This window comes from Helicoverpa armigera, chromosome 1 (genome assembly GCF_030705265.1).
Source record: "Helicoverpa armigera isolate CAAS_96S chromosome 1, ASM3070526v1, whole genome shotgun sequence".
NCBI classification, from domain to species: Eukaryota; Metazoa; Arthropoda; class Insecta; order Lepidoptera; family Noctuidae; genus Helicoverpa; species Helicoverpa armigera.
The window spans coordinates 6,017,944-6,030,683 of record NC_087120.1 but is presented as its reverse complement, the minus strand read 5'-3'; the positions used below and the strand labels follow the sequence as shown (position 1 = coordinate 6,030,683).

Sequence of the window (12,740 nt, the reverse complement as noted above, 5' to 3'; positions counted from 1 at the left end):
TTCATACAATATTGTGAGTTAGTTTATTTATGCAAGTGCTGGAGGAAATTTACTACTCTATATAATCAAGGTGTGATAGGATTGATTTTGATACTTTTTATATTGTTCGGATTTTTTTACAGTCTCGCACTTTGCTTGCAACGTTTTATGATTTGATATTTTCAGGCTTCGAAGCTTAAGTATTTACCATAACGAAAAATTAAAGTTTTTTAGAAAATGAACACATTTCTATGACACATTTTTAATATGTATTTTATAAATGCATATGCATATCCTTTTTTGGTTTTCTATCTCTGCTGCAAAATTAAAGTGAACCTACTGTTATGTTGCAGTATCACCGATAAAAATAGATATATTGAATTATTTATTAATGAGTTCATAGTATTAGGAACTTGGACTTTTCGGTTGCATTCATTAGTCCTTTCAAAGTCCTTGAAAATGGTCAGTCAGCACCAATAAAAGAACATTGTTTAGACGCCTTGATAATGAGCCTTTGACATTCTTAGCAAAGATGTTGTGTACTTTACTGATACTTTTTTAATAATTATGTAACAAAAGAAAAAAACACATTACAATTGAATATATAAACATCAATACAGAATGACTGTACGTTCAATATTCTATTATTACCTCTTCTGAGATTAACCTGTACAAATGTGTACTATTTTTGACTGCAGCTACTTAAGTGTTTGAGCACTCATAGTTCCGGTGTTTAACGGCACTTAATATTGAAACGTCTGTAACACCCATACGACTAACTATTATTAATTTAGGAGCAGAAACATTAATCTGTTGTTATTGTTTTTTACCATTATAATTTTTATACCATATGTATATTATTATATTCTGTTTCGGAAAGGAACCTTTTTGCTGAGAGGTCGTGTGAAGGCAGTTGATATATTTCATCATCAATATAAAAGAATGTCCAATTTCAAGAACGGCTGAACCGTTTAAGCTAAAAATTAAAGGGGAGGTAGCTTAGTCCCGGGAGGAGGACATACAGAGAATGAAAGTTTTTGTCACTGTCTGCTTACGGGATGCCGTTGTCATGGGACGCGGGAAACAATTAATAAATATAAATAAAAAAAAATATTTTACATAAATTAATAAACTAAAATGTCATTAAAATCAATCTAAATATGCAGATAGGAACTCAGTGCTCACACTTCTTGTTGAGCATGCGCCGTAACTTAGTGTGACACCCCATCCTTCTGAATATAAACGATGCTCGCCTCGTGTATGTATCAAATGGCATTCACGTACAACCCTGATTGATATTTGTTCAAATTGTTTACTACAAAAATAATAAAATGCTTTTAACAATGTTGCATGGAAGCTGTGAAAATACGCTCTTTTTAAACAGATTTTTGTTGATAGAATTAGGCTTGTGGTTAAAACAGCCGGTCCGTGGATAGGTGACCATTTTGAAATGAAGAGTCCGTTTTTTTAAGAAGACACGATGGTGGATCACGACCTTCAATTGGACATTTTTGGGAGTCGTTATAGGATTGATAGAAGCCAAACAATCTGAGTCAAGGGGTACATATAAGGTTACCCAATAATTAATTTTATATTAATTAGTAGGTAAGGATTTATTTTTAGAAATGGTTCTAAATTATTTCCCAACTAGCTTCTGCCAGCGGTTTCACCCGCATCCCGTAGGATCTACTTCCCGTACCGGGATAAAAAGTAGCCTATAGCCTTCCTCGATAAATGGGCTATCTAACACTGAAATAAATTTTCAAATCGGAGCAGTAGTTCCTGAGATTAGCGCGTTCACACAAACAAACAAACTCTCCAGCTTTATAATATTAGTATAGATGTACAACACTATCCAAGTGTAACATTGGTTAACTTATTAAAGAAGTTCAAAGCGCCCTATAAAGCCATACGTCCAAGAAAGTTATTAATAACATTGGTTTAGCTTATTACACGATCAATCTTGGTTTAATCGCTCATATTTTCTTTTACAGACTTTGTTTTCAAAAAACTTGTTCCCTAAAGTTCCATTCGAGTCTAAAGCACACGGATAAATAAGTAGCCTAAGCAAGTAATTATTGCCAAGTTTCATCTACCTAATATATTTTGGCGTCAAAATGTAAGAACAAACGTACTAACAAACTTATAATGGTAAATAAAAAATCAATTACGTAAATATCAACGTGACATGTCCCATAGTCCCATAGGTTTATAAAGCCACATGAATTATAAAAACCCCCATCTACTATCTTATTATAAAAATCTTTCTTTCTATCGAACGTCTTTTTATAAAAACATTCACCTGTTCTTTAAGAAAACTTTGTTAAGTCAGTCTTTGATCGCCTTTAAATACTCCTTCTGATAAGTGTTTAGACTAAGCGTCAGTTTCAGGATATTTCGCAACATAATGCTGAAGAAAACTGTGGAGTTTGTTCCTTGTTTTTCCACGGAGTAAGTAATCAAAGATGAGCGGAGATGTCATAATGCAGGTACTTAGGTCAGGCGCGTTCTTCTAAGGTACGGTGTTCATGACCAAAACGATCAGTAACGTTCCCCCCCTTTTTTTACGACGTCAAAAATCATCAAATAACCCCTCCCGCTGTGGGTTAGCAGCGGTGAGGGAGTGTCAGACTCTTACTGACTAAAAACCGTCGTGTTCCGTCGTGGGCCTTTTACGTACCCGTATTTTGGCGCGCTTATTTCTTAGATGTTGAATTGTAGCACCTCCATCTTCATTTTGTTGTCTAAGCTTATTTCACTAACAGTGGATAACTTTTTATGCTTGAGCGCGCAATGTCAGAACAACTTATGTAAATATGGCAAGCAAGCAAGTGCCAATGTACTGTATTGATTTTTGTTCTATTTTTATCACCTTGTCACACTTTTAAAAAAATTGGTAAAAGAAGTTAAAAAAGTATATTTTGGTTAATAACTTTGTAAACATTATAATGACTGATTTGGAGCCAGTAACGTGAAAGATTGAAAAATATATATTTGATTTCTTGAAAATATATTTTCAGTATCACATATACTATAAACACTAAACACATTATAAATATAATGTGAAATAGAATTATAAAGCAAATAAAACCTATCAGAATAATTGATATTCATTTATATACATTGTAAGTGTAACAGAGATAAAACTTAGCCCACGTCATGCTGATATACCTACCTACATATATCAAAATCTATTTAATATCTACAGTAAATAAGAATTTACCATTAGAAAAAAACGAAAATAATTGTATCCAAAAATTGTACATTCAGTGATGATACGGTGCATCTACGTATCCTACGTTATGTAATTATAAAAGGTATGTGTTTAATTTATTAAGGTATCATACATACCTATATATTATTTTTATTAGTATATCGGGTGTGTCGTTCTTAATCACATTAAATTAAATGCGTTAATATACTGGTTAATATATGTCGATTAACACAAAGATAAAAGAAAAATACGTAAAAATAAAAAAATGATTTTTTCAAACAAAGTAAATGGAATAAAAATGTGCAAAAATTAGAACACCATATAAAAGTCAGTCATTACAAACAACTGAAATTCTCCCTTGAAAACTGACAGCTGTCAACTGATCAAAACATACGATACTCCTAACTTTATCTCTGCTTTACATATGATGTTGTAAATTATAAAAACGAAAAATGACTCCTGTGGTTAAACCACTGAATGGATTAGGTTATTTTTTTAACCCCCGACGCAAAAACGACGGGGTGTTATAAGTTTGACGTGTCTGTGTGTGTGTGTGTGTGTGTGTGTGTGTGTGTGTGTGTGTGTGTATGTGGCATCGTAGCTCCCAAACGGATGATCCGATTGTAATGCGGTTTTTTTTGTTTAAAAGGTATGTCAGTCGGGAGTGTTCTTAGCTATGTTTGGTGGAAATCGGTTCAGGTCTTCAAGGTCATCAGCTCGTTTGCTAGATGTCATAGGAATGTTACACGCTCAGTTTACTTGCAAGTATATGTGGGATCTGAAATTTGAAACACTAATGTCTTTTGGAACCACTGAGCTGGTCTGCTGTTAGGGCACGAAGGTAGGAGACGTAACCCTGAACTGCCTTTTAGTAAACCCATCGAGTTTGGGCTTGTTGAATTTGTCTTGACGAGTTCTCTTCATGTTTCTGATTGACGAGAACCTAATGCTGCAAATGGGATGTGGCGGATGAAACCCTGGAATGCCGGAATGAAACGGATAAACCGATTTATATTTTTGCTGAAAATCTAGAATGTCCAACGGTTAATCTTTATTGTTTATCAATCTGTGCAATTCTCCCAGAGCCAGTTTGTCATGAGGATTGTTAAACAGCTTCCTTTGGCCGAGATCGCATATAGCGACCCCATCTTAAGATAAAATAAATTAAATAAAAGAAGGAAAAATTAAGGAGCTCCTTTAAAAAGCATGAAATAAAATTAAATTATAAATTTAAAAAAACCCCCGACCCAAAAAAAGTACGCAATAATTATGACAAAGGGTTAAAAACGCTAAACCCTATAAAAAGCAAAAAATAACTTTTAACACTACGTAAACTAAATTTTGACGTGTCGGGGGACCGCTTTTTACCTTCATGAATACTTACATAAATCAAATGATACCTACCTAATTACAACATTCGTTTTAAAAAAAACACGCATCTAAAGTAATGAATTAGAGCGGTCCCCCGACACGACAAAATTTAGTTTACGTAGTGTTAAAAGTTATTTTTTGCTTTTTATAGGGTTTAGCGTTTTTAACCCTTTGTCATAATTATTGCGTACTTTTTTTGGGTCGGGGGTTTTTTTTTACAATTCGCCATAGAATATCATAAAGTATATGCGATATAATTTAATGTGATTGTGAACGACACACCCGATATAATTGCACATTTGCCCGACCCCATCAAATCACTCTTAGGTTGGCTGTGAGAGAACCCAACACTGGGTTAAGCTCGCCGTTGTGCATAATTTTCTCTGTTTCCAGTGTGTCAAAATGAATTTATGTGTGCAATAAAGAATGATAATGCTTTGTACGAATTAATGAGAAACTCCAGTCCCGTAATAATTAAAAAGTCGCGTTAGACTACACCTCAAACTCACATCGCATATTCTTTGGTTGATAAATCAGAACTTTTAAAAAACAAAAGACAGCCCCAAAAAAGCGCACCCTCATCCTGTGTTTTTTGAAGAAGTGGCGCAACAAACTCCCCAGCAACAAGTCTTAGCTACTGTTACCTATCTACCTATTCGTACAAAATACGATGACCTAGAGCAAAGAACAATACTACAATATAAGACATACAGTCTACGGCAACCGTTACTCACGAACCAAAACATTGTTAATAATTACATCACTTAGAAAACCTTGTAGAAAACTAATCTTTAATATAACATCAATAGTCGTCGAGTATTTACATTCTCACCTGTTTGAGGCTTATCACAAAGGTTTGTCTGACAGGTGCAAGGTATTGTTACAATTATAATGTACACAAGTATATAAATATATACATATAAAAATATATATGTGTATGATTACGTAACCGCGAAGTGCAGTCTAGTAGTGAACAGTTTATCTTGCATTTTGTACTGAAATGTGTTGCCATCATTAGTGCAAAGTTAAGATTATATTTGTAGATAACATTATCTAGTGAAACTTTCTCAATCTTCTTCTTTAGCGGGTATGTCGTAATCACATTAAATTGAATACGTTAATATAGTGGTTAATTTAAGTACGTCGATTAGCACAAAGAAATAACTGAAATACGCAAAAAAATCTAACAATGTAAATAGAATTAACCACTGAAAAAATTAACATAATCCAGGTTATTTTTTTTATAATTTGCTATAGAATATCATAATATATATATTATGTATTTAATGTGATTAAGTACGACACACCACACACACCCGATATCTATATATATCGACGGGTAAAAGGCAAAAGGGGTCAAGCACCACAGATCATATTGTTCAGGAGAGTAAAAAGAAAGTTTAAAAAAATAATATTTCTTTATTGCTTTATTGAATCACATCACAATCTTCAGAAAAGTTTACTAAAATACAATGTTCTTTAATAATTTTACATCAAAATAAGCCTGAGATCAATAGTTTCAAAGATAGATGTCGCTTGACCCCAGGTTTTAACCATGTTTATCGATTTCGCGAGGGGTCAAGCACCAATATTTAATGTTGGAATATTTAGATTTTGGCCTAAGCTCCAGGCGCTGGCGCGCGCTGAGGGGATCAAATGCAACGTATTGAAAATAAAATTATTTAAGAAAGGGGCCAAGCGCCAATTATGTTTAGTTGTAAATTTTTACTATTGGTGTAAGCGACGTTATAGTCGTTAAACAAATGAAAGAAAAATGGATACAAACGACATATTTATTTCTAATATTGTTTTTTAAAATTATGCCAAATGACAAGGCGATACAAAAACGTAATACACAAAATGGTCCTTCAACCAAGCAAGGTAAAATTGGTGTCGCTTGAGCACTTTTGGCAAGTATCGATTTGGCACTTCAGTACAAAAAATTCTTTGGTGCAAGCGACTTTTTTTCATGCTAGGAAAACGATATTACGACCATTCAAAAGAGAAAAAATAGTGGAGTTGGGGTCAATAAAAAAGTTAAAATCGCAAAATGTGGCGCTTGACCCCTTTTGCCTTTTTACCGTCGATATATAAATGAAACCCGTTTTCCGTTGTCACGACATACTTAACATGAAAACGGCCGATTTGGCTGAAAATTAGAGGGGACGTAACTTAGACCCGGGAGAAGGTTTTAGGAGTTTTTGTCATCATCCGGCTACGGGACGCGGGTGAAACCGCGGGCGAAAGCTAGTATGAAATAAAGTCGTGTTAGTTACACATTTTATAATAGTCAAGAATGGCAGAACGGTTTGAGTTGAAAATTAGAGGTTAGGTAGCTTAAACCTCCACTCTTCCCGAGTAACATAGGGTATATTTTATTCCATTACGGGTAGTAGTTTCCACAGGTCGCGGGTGAAACCGCGGGCAAATGGAAATGGCTTGTGATTAAAAAAAAAACAGTTGCTTCATACAACTAATTCCGAAAAGGAATTCGTACAAAGTTCGGGAGTTGTAATACTTTTTCGTTGGAAACTCTTTCATTTATGGTTATTGCCGTTGCGTAATATCCGAATGATTTAAATTACCTACCTACTTGTACAGTTTCAGGAGGTGGTAACATTTTTACAAGAACGGAAAAGTTTTAGCACCTACATTAAAGAAAGCGATGTCCAAGTTCTTCAATCCAAAACAAATGATTAAAAACTTACAACCTATTTTAGTTTCTCTTCTCCTATAACTTTTGTCTTCTCACAAATAAATACGATTTTTTTTTTAAAATAACTCTAAATAAATAGAGAACCTATTTCATACCTAACTGTTAACTTTGTTTCACAGACTATCGATGTAAAACCGCAAATAAAATGATTCACCCAGCGGATATACGTTGATCCTTCCGCCTAACAACTGCCAACTCGGTATTTATTATGTCGCACACCTACATCCAAAGAGGGCTAACTCAAAAAACGTATTTTTCAAAAAAGACGTAAATCTGATTTTTGACGCTACGCTAGACGAACCGAGCACGAGCGAAGCACAAGCGGAGCCTTTAGAGTTTGTTCTTCGCTGCGTCAAGTTAGGACCTACAACGCTCTCCTAGCGTAAACGCAGTTTAACATCTGTGGTTGTAGGGTTCTGTATAGAAAATTGCTTTATGAACACAGCTATAAAATCACTACACAGTATTAAAAAAGTCGCTTTTTCTGTCCCTATATCCCTATGTTCCTTTGTGCGCTTAAATCTTCAAGGCTACGCAACCGATTTTCATGCGGTTTTTGTAATTAAAGAGGCAGGTTTATATGTGTATAGCAAGACAGGTTTATATGTAAATAGTGGGGAATACTGTTATCCCGTGCGAAGCCGGGGCGGGTCGCTAGTACTTTTTAAATCTGTTTGGTTAGCCGATTGGTATTTTAGGAATTTGATGGTATGTATAGGTACCTAACTCAAAAACTGGATTTTTGGGTTAAACCTCTTTAGATCTAGGTGCGCGTGTAAACTTTGAGCTTACGGTTTGTTTGATGAAAAATGTGGCGAGCAGGCTGCAACTCTCCGTACGAGGGCAAGTTTCAGTTGCCCGGGATTCTTTCTCATACATTTATTTACTTTGCATGCATATTTCTAGTTTATATTATTGTGTTACGGATTTTGTTGGAATTCTAGTTATTCATTTTGTTTTGTTTTGTTACACTTTAATTTTTTTAAAGCGTTTCATAATCAGTATCTGGTTTAATTAGATAGAACAGTATATATGATACATTCGGGTATATGGTTATAACACGAAAGATGAGTATGCAATGGTGAAACAGTGTACCTTGAAAATCCAAGTTAATATCTCAATGAGTTAAATCATCTTTATTTTATACTCGAAAATCCTAATCCTTTTTCGTGCAAAGTCGGGTAACAGCTGTTTTATTCATATTAGACTGTGGCAATATAATGGAAGTCATCCTTATCTAGTTACAAGTGCTGCACTGCAATAAACGGTAACAAAATAATTGTCGAGTGGGTTTTTATTGTTTTATGATATATTAATTTATTAAAAGGTCAATATTACTCATTTTCCTCTCTGTATTTAATAAGGATTATTATATTATTGTGGTTAGATTAAAGTATTATGATAATATTAAGTCATTATAGGTATCTATACACATATGTTTGTTTGCTTGAACAAGCTAATTAATCTCAAGAATTACTAGTCCGTTCGAAAAATCATTAACGGCCAGTTTCTTCATCAAAAGTAAGTAAAAGCCTAAGTAAAAGTTTCTATTAGATTTGCTGTTACTTTAACCTTGAAAAAACGAATTTGAGGGTTACTTTTACTTCATGACATTTCTTTGGCTTTTAAGTACTTTTGATGAAGAAACTGTCTGTAAGTGTTAGATAGTTCATTTATCGAGGAAGGCTGTAGCGTTTTATCCGAGGGCATAAAGGAGTTCCCAGTTGACGCGGGTGACAAGGGAACAATTTATCTGGGCACAAGGGTTTCCCTCAAGACATTTAAGCAGTAGGTCACTCATAATCAAGTCATCATAGAATCTATTTCATCTTCATACAATTATAACCTGGATTAGTGCGTACTCGGACACGTGCCTACAATGATCGGCATTGTGATCATACACCGACCAATGCAATTTAACCCAACAAACAGCCATCTCATCACAGTTTGCTATTAATACACTGGAGTGCAACGATACCTGGATATTTGTACCGTTTATACTGGTACAAATCTATGTGTAGGGAGCCCTTTTTTTTGGTACGTATTTTTTTTTTTTTTTTGGTAAGAGTTCTTTATGGAATCTTTGATGATTTTAAACGATTTCAAAAATGGTTCTCAGTTTTATGAGATACTAGCCGTTTCCCCGCGGTTTCACCCGTGTCCCGTGGGAACCTCTGCACGAACCCGAATAAAAAGTCAAAAGCCTTCCTCGATAAATGGGCTATCTAACACCGAAAGAATTGTTCAAATCGGACCAGTAGTTCCTGAGATTAGTGCGTTCAAACAAACAAACTCTTCAGCTTTATAATATTAGTATAGATTAATATGTTATTACTAACGGGTACAAGCATATTAAGTAATGTATTGTTTTGCAATGCACCTTTGGCAACTAATAAACTTTGTGGCCCCGAACTTGCAGACCCGATTTGAAAAATATTTCACTGTTGAATGAATGATACTTAGCCTATTTTGTCCAGGTACGGGACGACAATCCGAGTACGCGAGTGAAATTGAGGGAAAACAGTAAGTGATATATATAATCCATGTTGCCACTATACATAGAAACCTAACCAAAATCAAACGCTACAGAAGCTATGCAAGCTAAAGTGCCTGCAATTTGTTGTAAATGGGTCCTTGAGTGGGATCCAAGCATGCATACATAGATATGTAATCCCTTTGGAATATCTCGAATATCCGGTATATTGATGACCTGTGAGGGCCAAATATATGCCTATATACAATATCAATGTCATATAGCCACTAAGTATGTGTAAACTGGATTGCTTGGAATACATATGTCACACGATTAGGAATGATCATTAATTACCATGATCCCTCAAGGCAAAAATACCGATCTTATGCCTATTTTCACCAACAATTACCTTTTAGGGATCCCCTAAGAGCATTAAGGGAACACTTAATTCGAATTTCATTTTCACCAAAGTTTAAGTGTACCTTATAACCTTTATTATTGGGGGAGCCCTTATTCTAAGGGACACTTAGTTAGGAAAAATGTAAGAGATTGTTGGTGTAAACAGGCATTAGAGTTTGGGCACAGACTCAATAACCTTAATAGTTACTTCGTTTGGGTTCTTCACGTTACTGCTTTATATGACAAGGCCGCTTTTTATGACAAGATTTCATCTAAATCACACACACACACTCAAGAACCTACTCTTGTACGCGCGAGTCCATACCACGTGGGCTTGCATAATATGTTCGCGGACAAAACTTGCAATTGCGTGGACGCGTTGGTAATGTTCGCACCCAATTTGTTACTGTTTTCTAGAAGAAAGACAGATGTGTCAGAAGGTAGACACATTTGTGTGCGGCACTGTACCGCATAGTGCCTGTAGAATCATACAGTTCATCACACACTTATAAAACTACGATATTAAGTTGTTTTCAGATAAAAAGATTCAATATAGTAAGGAAATGTACAAGAGAGATTTTAAAACCTAATTTACTGAACATCTTAAAGTCATTAGTTATAAATAAAATGTAATTGACTAAATGATTTATAATGTTCTGCTGGCAAGCCGCGTAATATGTCATTAAATTCATATATTACTATACGTACGTACTATTGTTTGTTTGTGTTTGTAATATGTATATCTATGTGTATGTTTATTGTGTGTAAACATTCAATCACCGGCTGTATAATGTGCATTGGACTGGTGAATGGCTTCTAAGTCTCGTCATACATTTTCAAAGATTCGCACACAAAATAAAGGTCAGTTTTATACTAAAACCTTGAGTATGGCGTTAACCACTGAACTGTTCCTAAACAGTATAAACCCAGCCCAAACTTAATTATCTAAAAAAGTATTGCTCGTCTCGCCGGAAAATATCAAATTTATTTGCGTGCTATCTAACGTTCAGTCAAAACAACCCTAGGGCACAGCCCAAACCTGCCTACTGGTGCAAAAACATAGGGCGTAACAAAATACCCCTAAAAATGTTTGAAAGTTAGTATTTTACCACCGAGCAAAAGCCGTCATGAAACTAATTTGAAAATAAACATGTATAGCTACACTACGATACCACTACTACAATATATCAATGCCAAAATCCATACACGTATCAATAAAATGTGAAACATTGCCTAGACTAGCAGACACCTCTATAACAAAGTATGTCAGTACCTAGGTACTACATGACATGACGACTCGCAAGGACGTTACATTTAATAGAGAAGTAATTAATAATCTTGGACTCTAAAACATGTGGGGAGAAGCTCTCGTAAATGAAGCTCGTATTAAATTATTTGCCGCTAAACATGTCTGTCTCAACAAGTATAACGATCGCGGAAATATTTCCACATTTTGGCAGACGAAGTAATAGCAACGCTGTCATCGCATGGACTGGGTGTTTCTTCAATTCTGTTCTATCCCTGTCTCTCGCGTGAAAGGTATCGACTCATCGACAGTTGACACGGCTTGTCCCATTAGTGGGAATAGTAGAAACATTTGATAGTAAGAGTGCAAGTAGGTGATTACGTTAAAGCTTATGCAGAGTGCATCGCGTACGTAAGCGATGCCAAGATTTAAATATAGCGTCTTTCGCCAGTCCGTACACTGTAGCGAGACACGGCCAAGTCACATGGAAAAATAATAATCATTTTTTTTTGTTTATATTTTGTAGAAACGTGCTCCGAGGTTCTGTAAGACTTCTTTTTCGGGGTTGCGCAGGCACAACGATTTTTTTTTTAAGTTTTTAGGACAGTCATCCGTGGTTATCAGCGTTGTTAACTTAGCTACGAAAATGTAATCAGTACATCATATAACTAGTGTAAAGTAAAACGTTTGGTGTTAATTAAATCAAAAGGAAGTTCTCATATTCTCAATTTCCTTACAAACATTCGGCTTTGGAAACGCTACAAAACCATTTTTGACACAAAAAAAGATACGCGATTTCATTCAAAATGTACAATTACAATTGAAGATACGTTGCAAATTATGCAACAAAAATGAAATATGTCGCATACTGTCCCCTTCTGTAGATAAAGAAAGGTAATTATCAGATTACTTTCAATGGAAAATATTCATGCAGAATTTTGGCCGAGTAGGCATGTCAAATCGTACTAAACATGAGTTACTTGAAACAGACAAACGAACACTTCGAAGTCGTTACATTTTCCGACCTAGTACAACTTAGTATTGACACTCCTACCAGGCCCTACCTACCGCTTACATTGAATTTTAATACTTTACAGACTAGATTTAAACAAACCCATCATAGTGTCGGGAATGCTGAATAATTATAAATCGATGGAAACGCGATGCTTAGATTGTAAAGTTAATATGATATGCACGTGTTATGTTAAGTCAAGTTGCAAATTCTATTGTCATAGACTATGTAAATAAATAATTGTAAAATGTAAAGCAATTTTGGGGTTAGGATATCTAACTGTAGGAGATGAAGATTACAGAAGCGAAGAACCGCCTCCTCTTTTCCTAC

The 12,740-nt window shown here is 35.0% G+C and overlaps 1 protein-coding gene across 2 annotated transcripts in view; it reads right to left on the bottom strand.

Annotated features, from left to right (window-relative positions):
• LOC110377805 (uncharacterized) overlaps positions 1–12,740 on the bottom strand; it is a 74,653-nt gene that overhangs the window by 19,177 nt on the left and 42,736 nt on the right. The gene's annotated exons all lie outside the window — the stretch shown is intronic.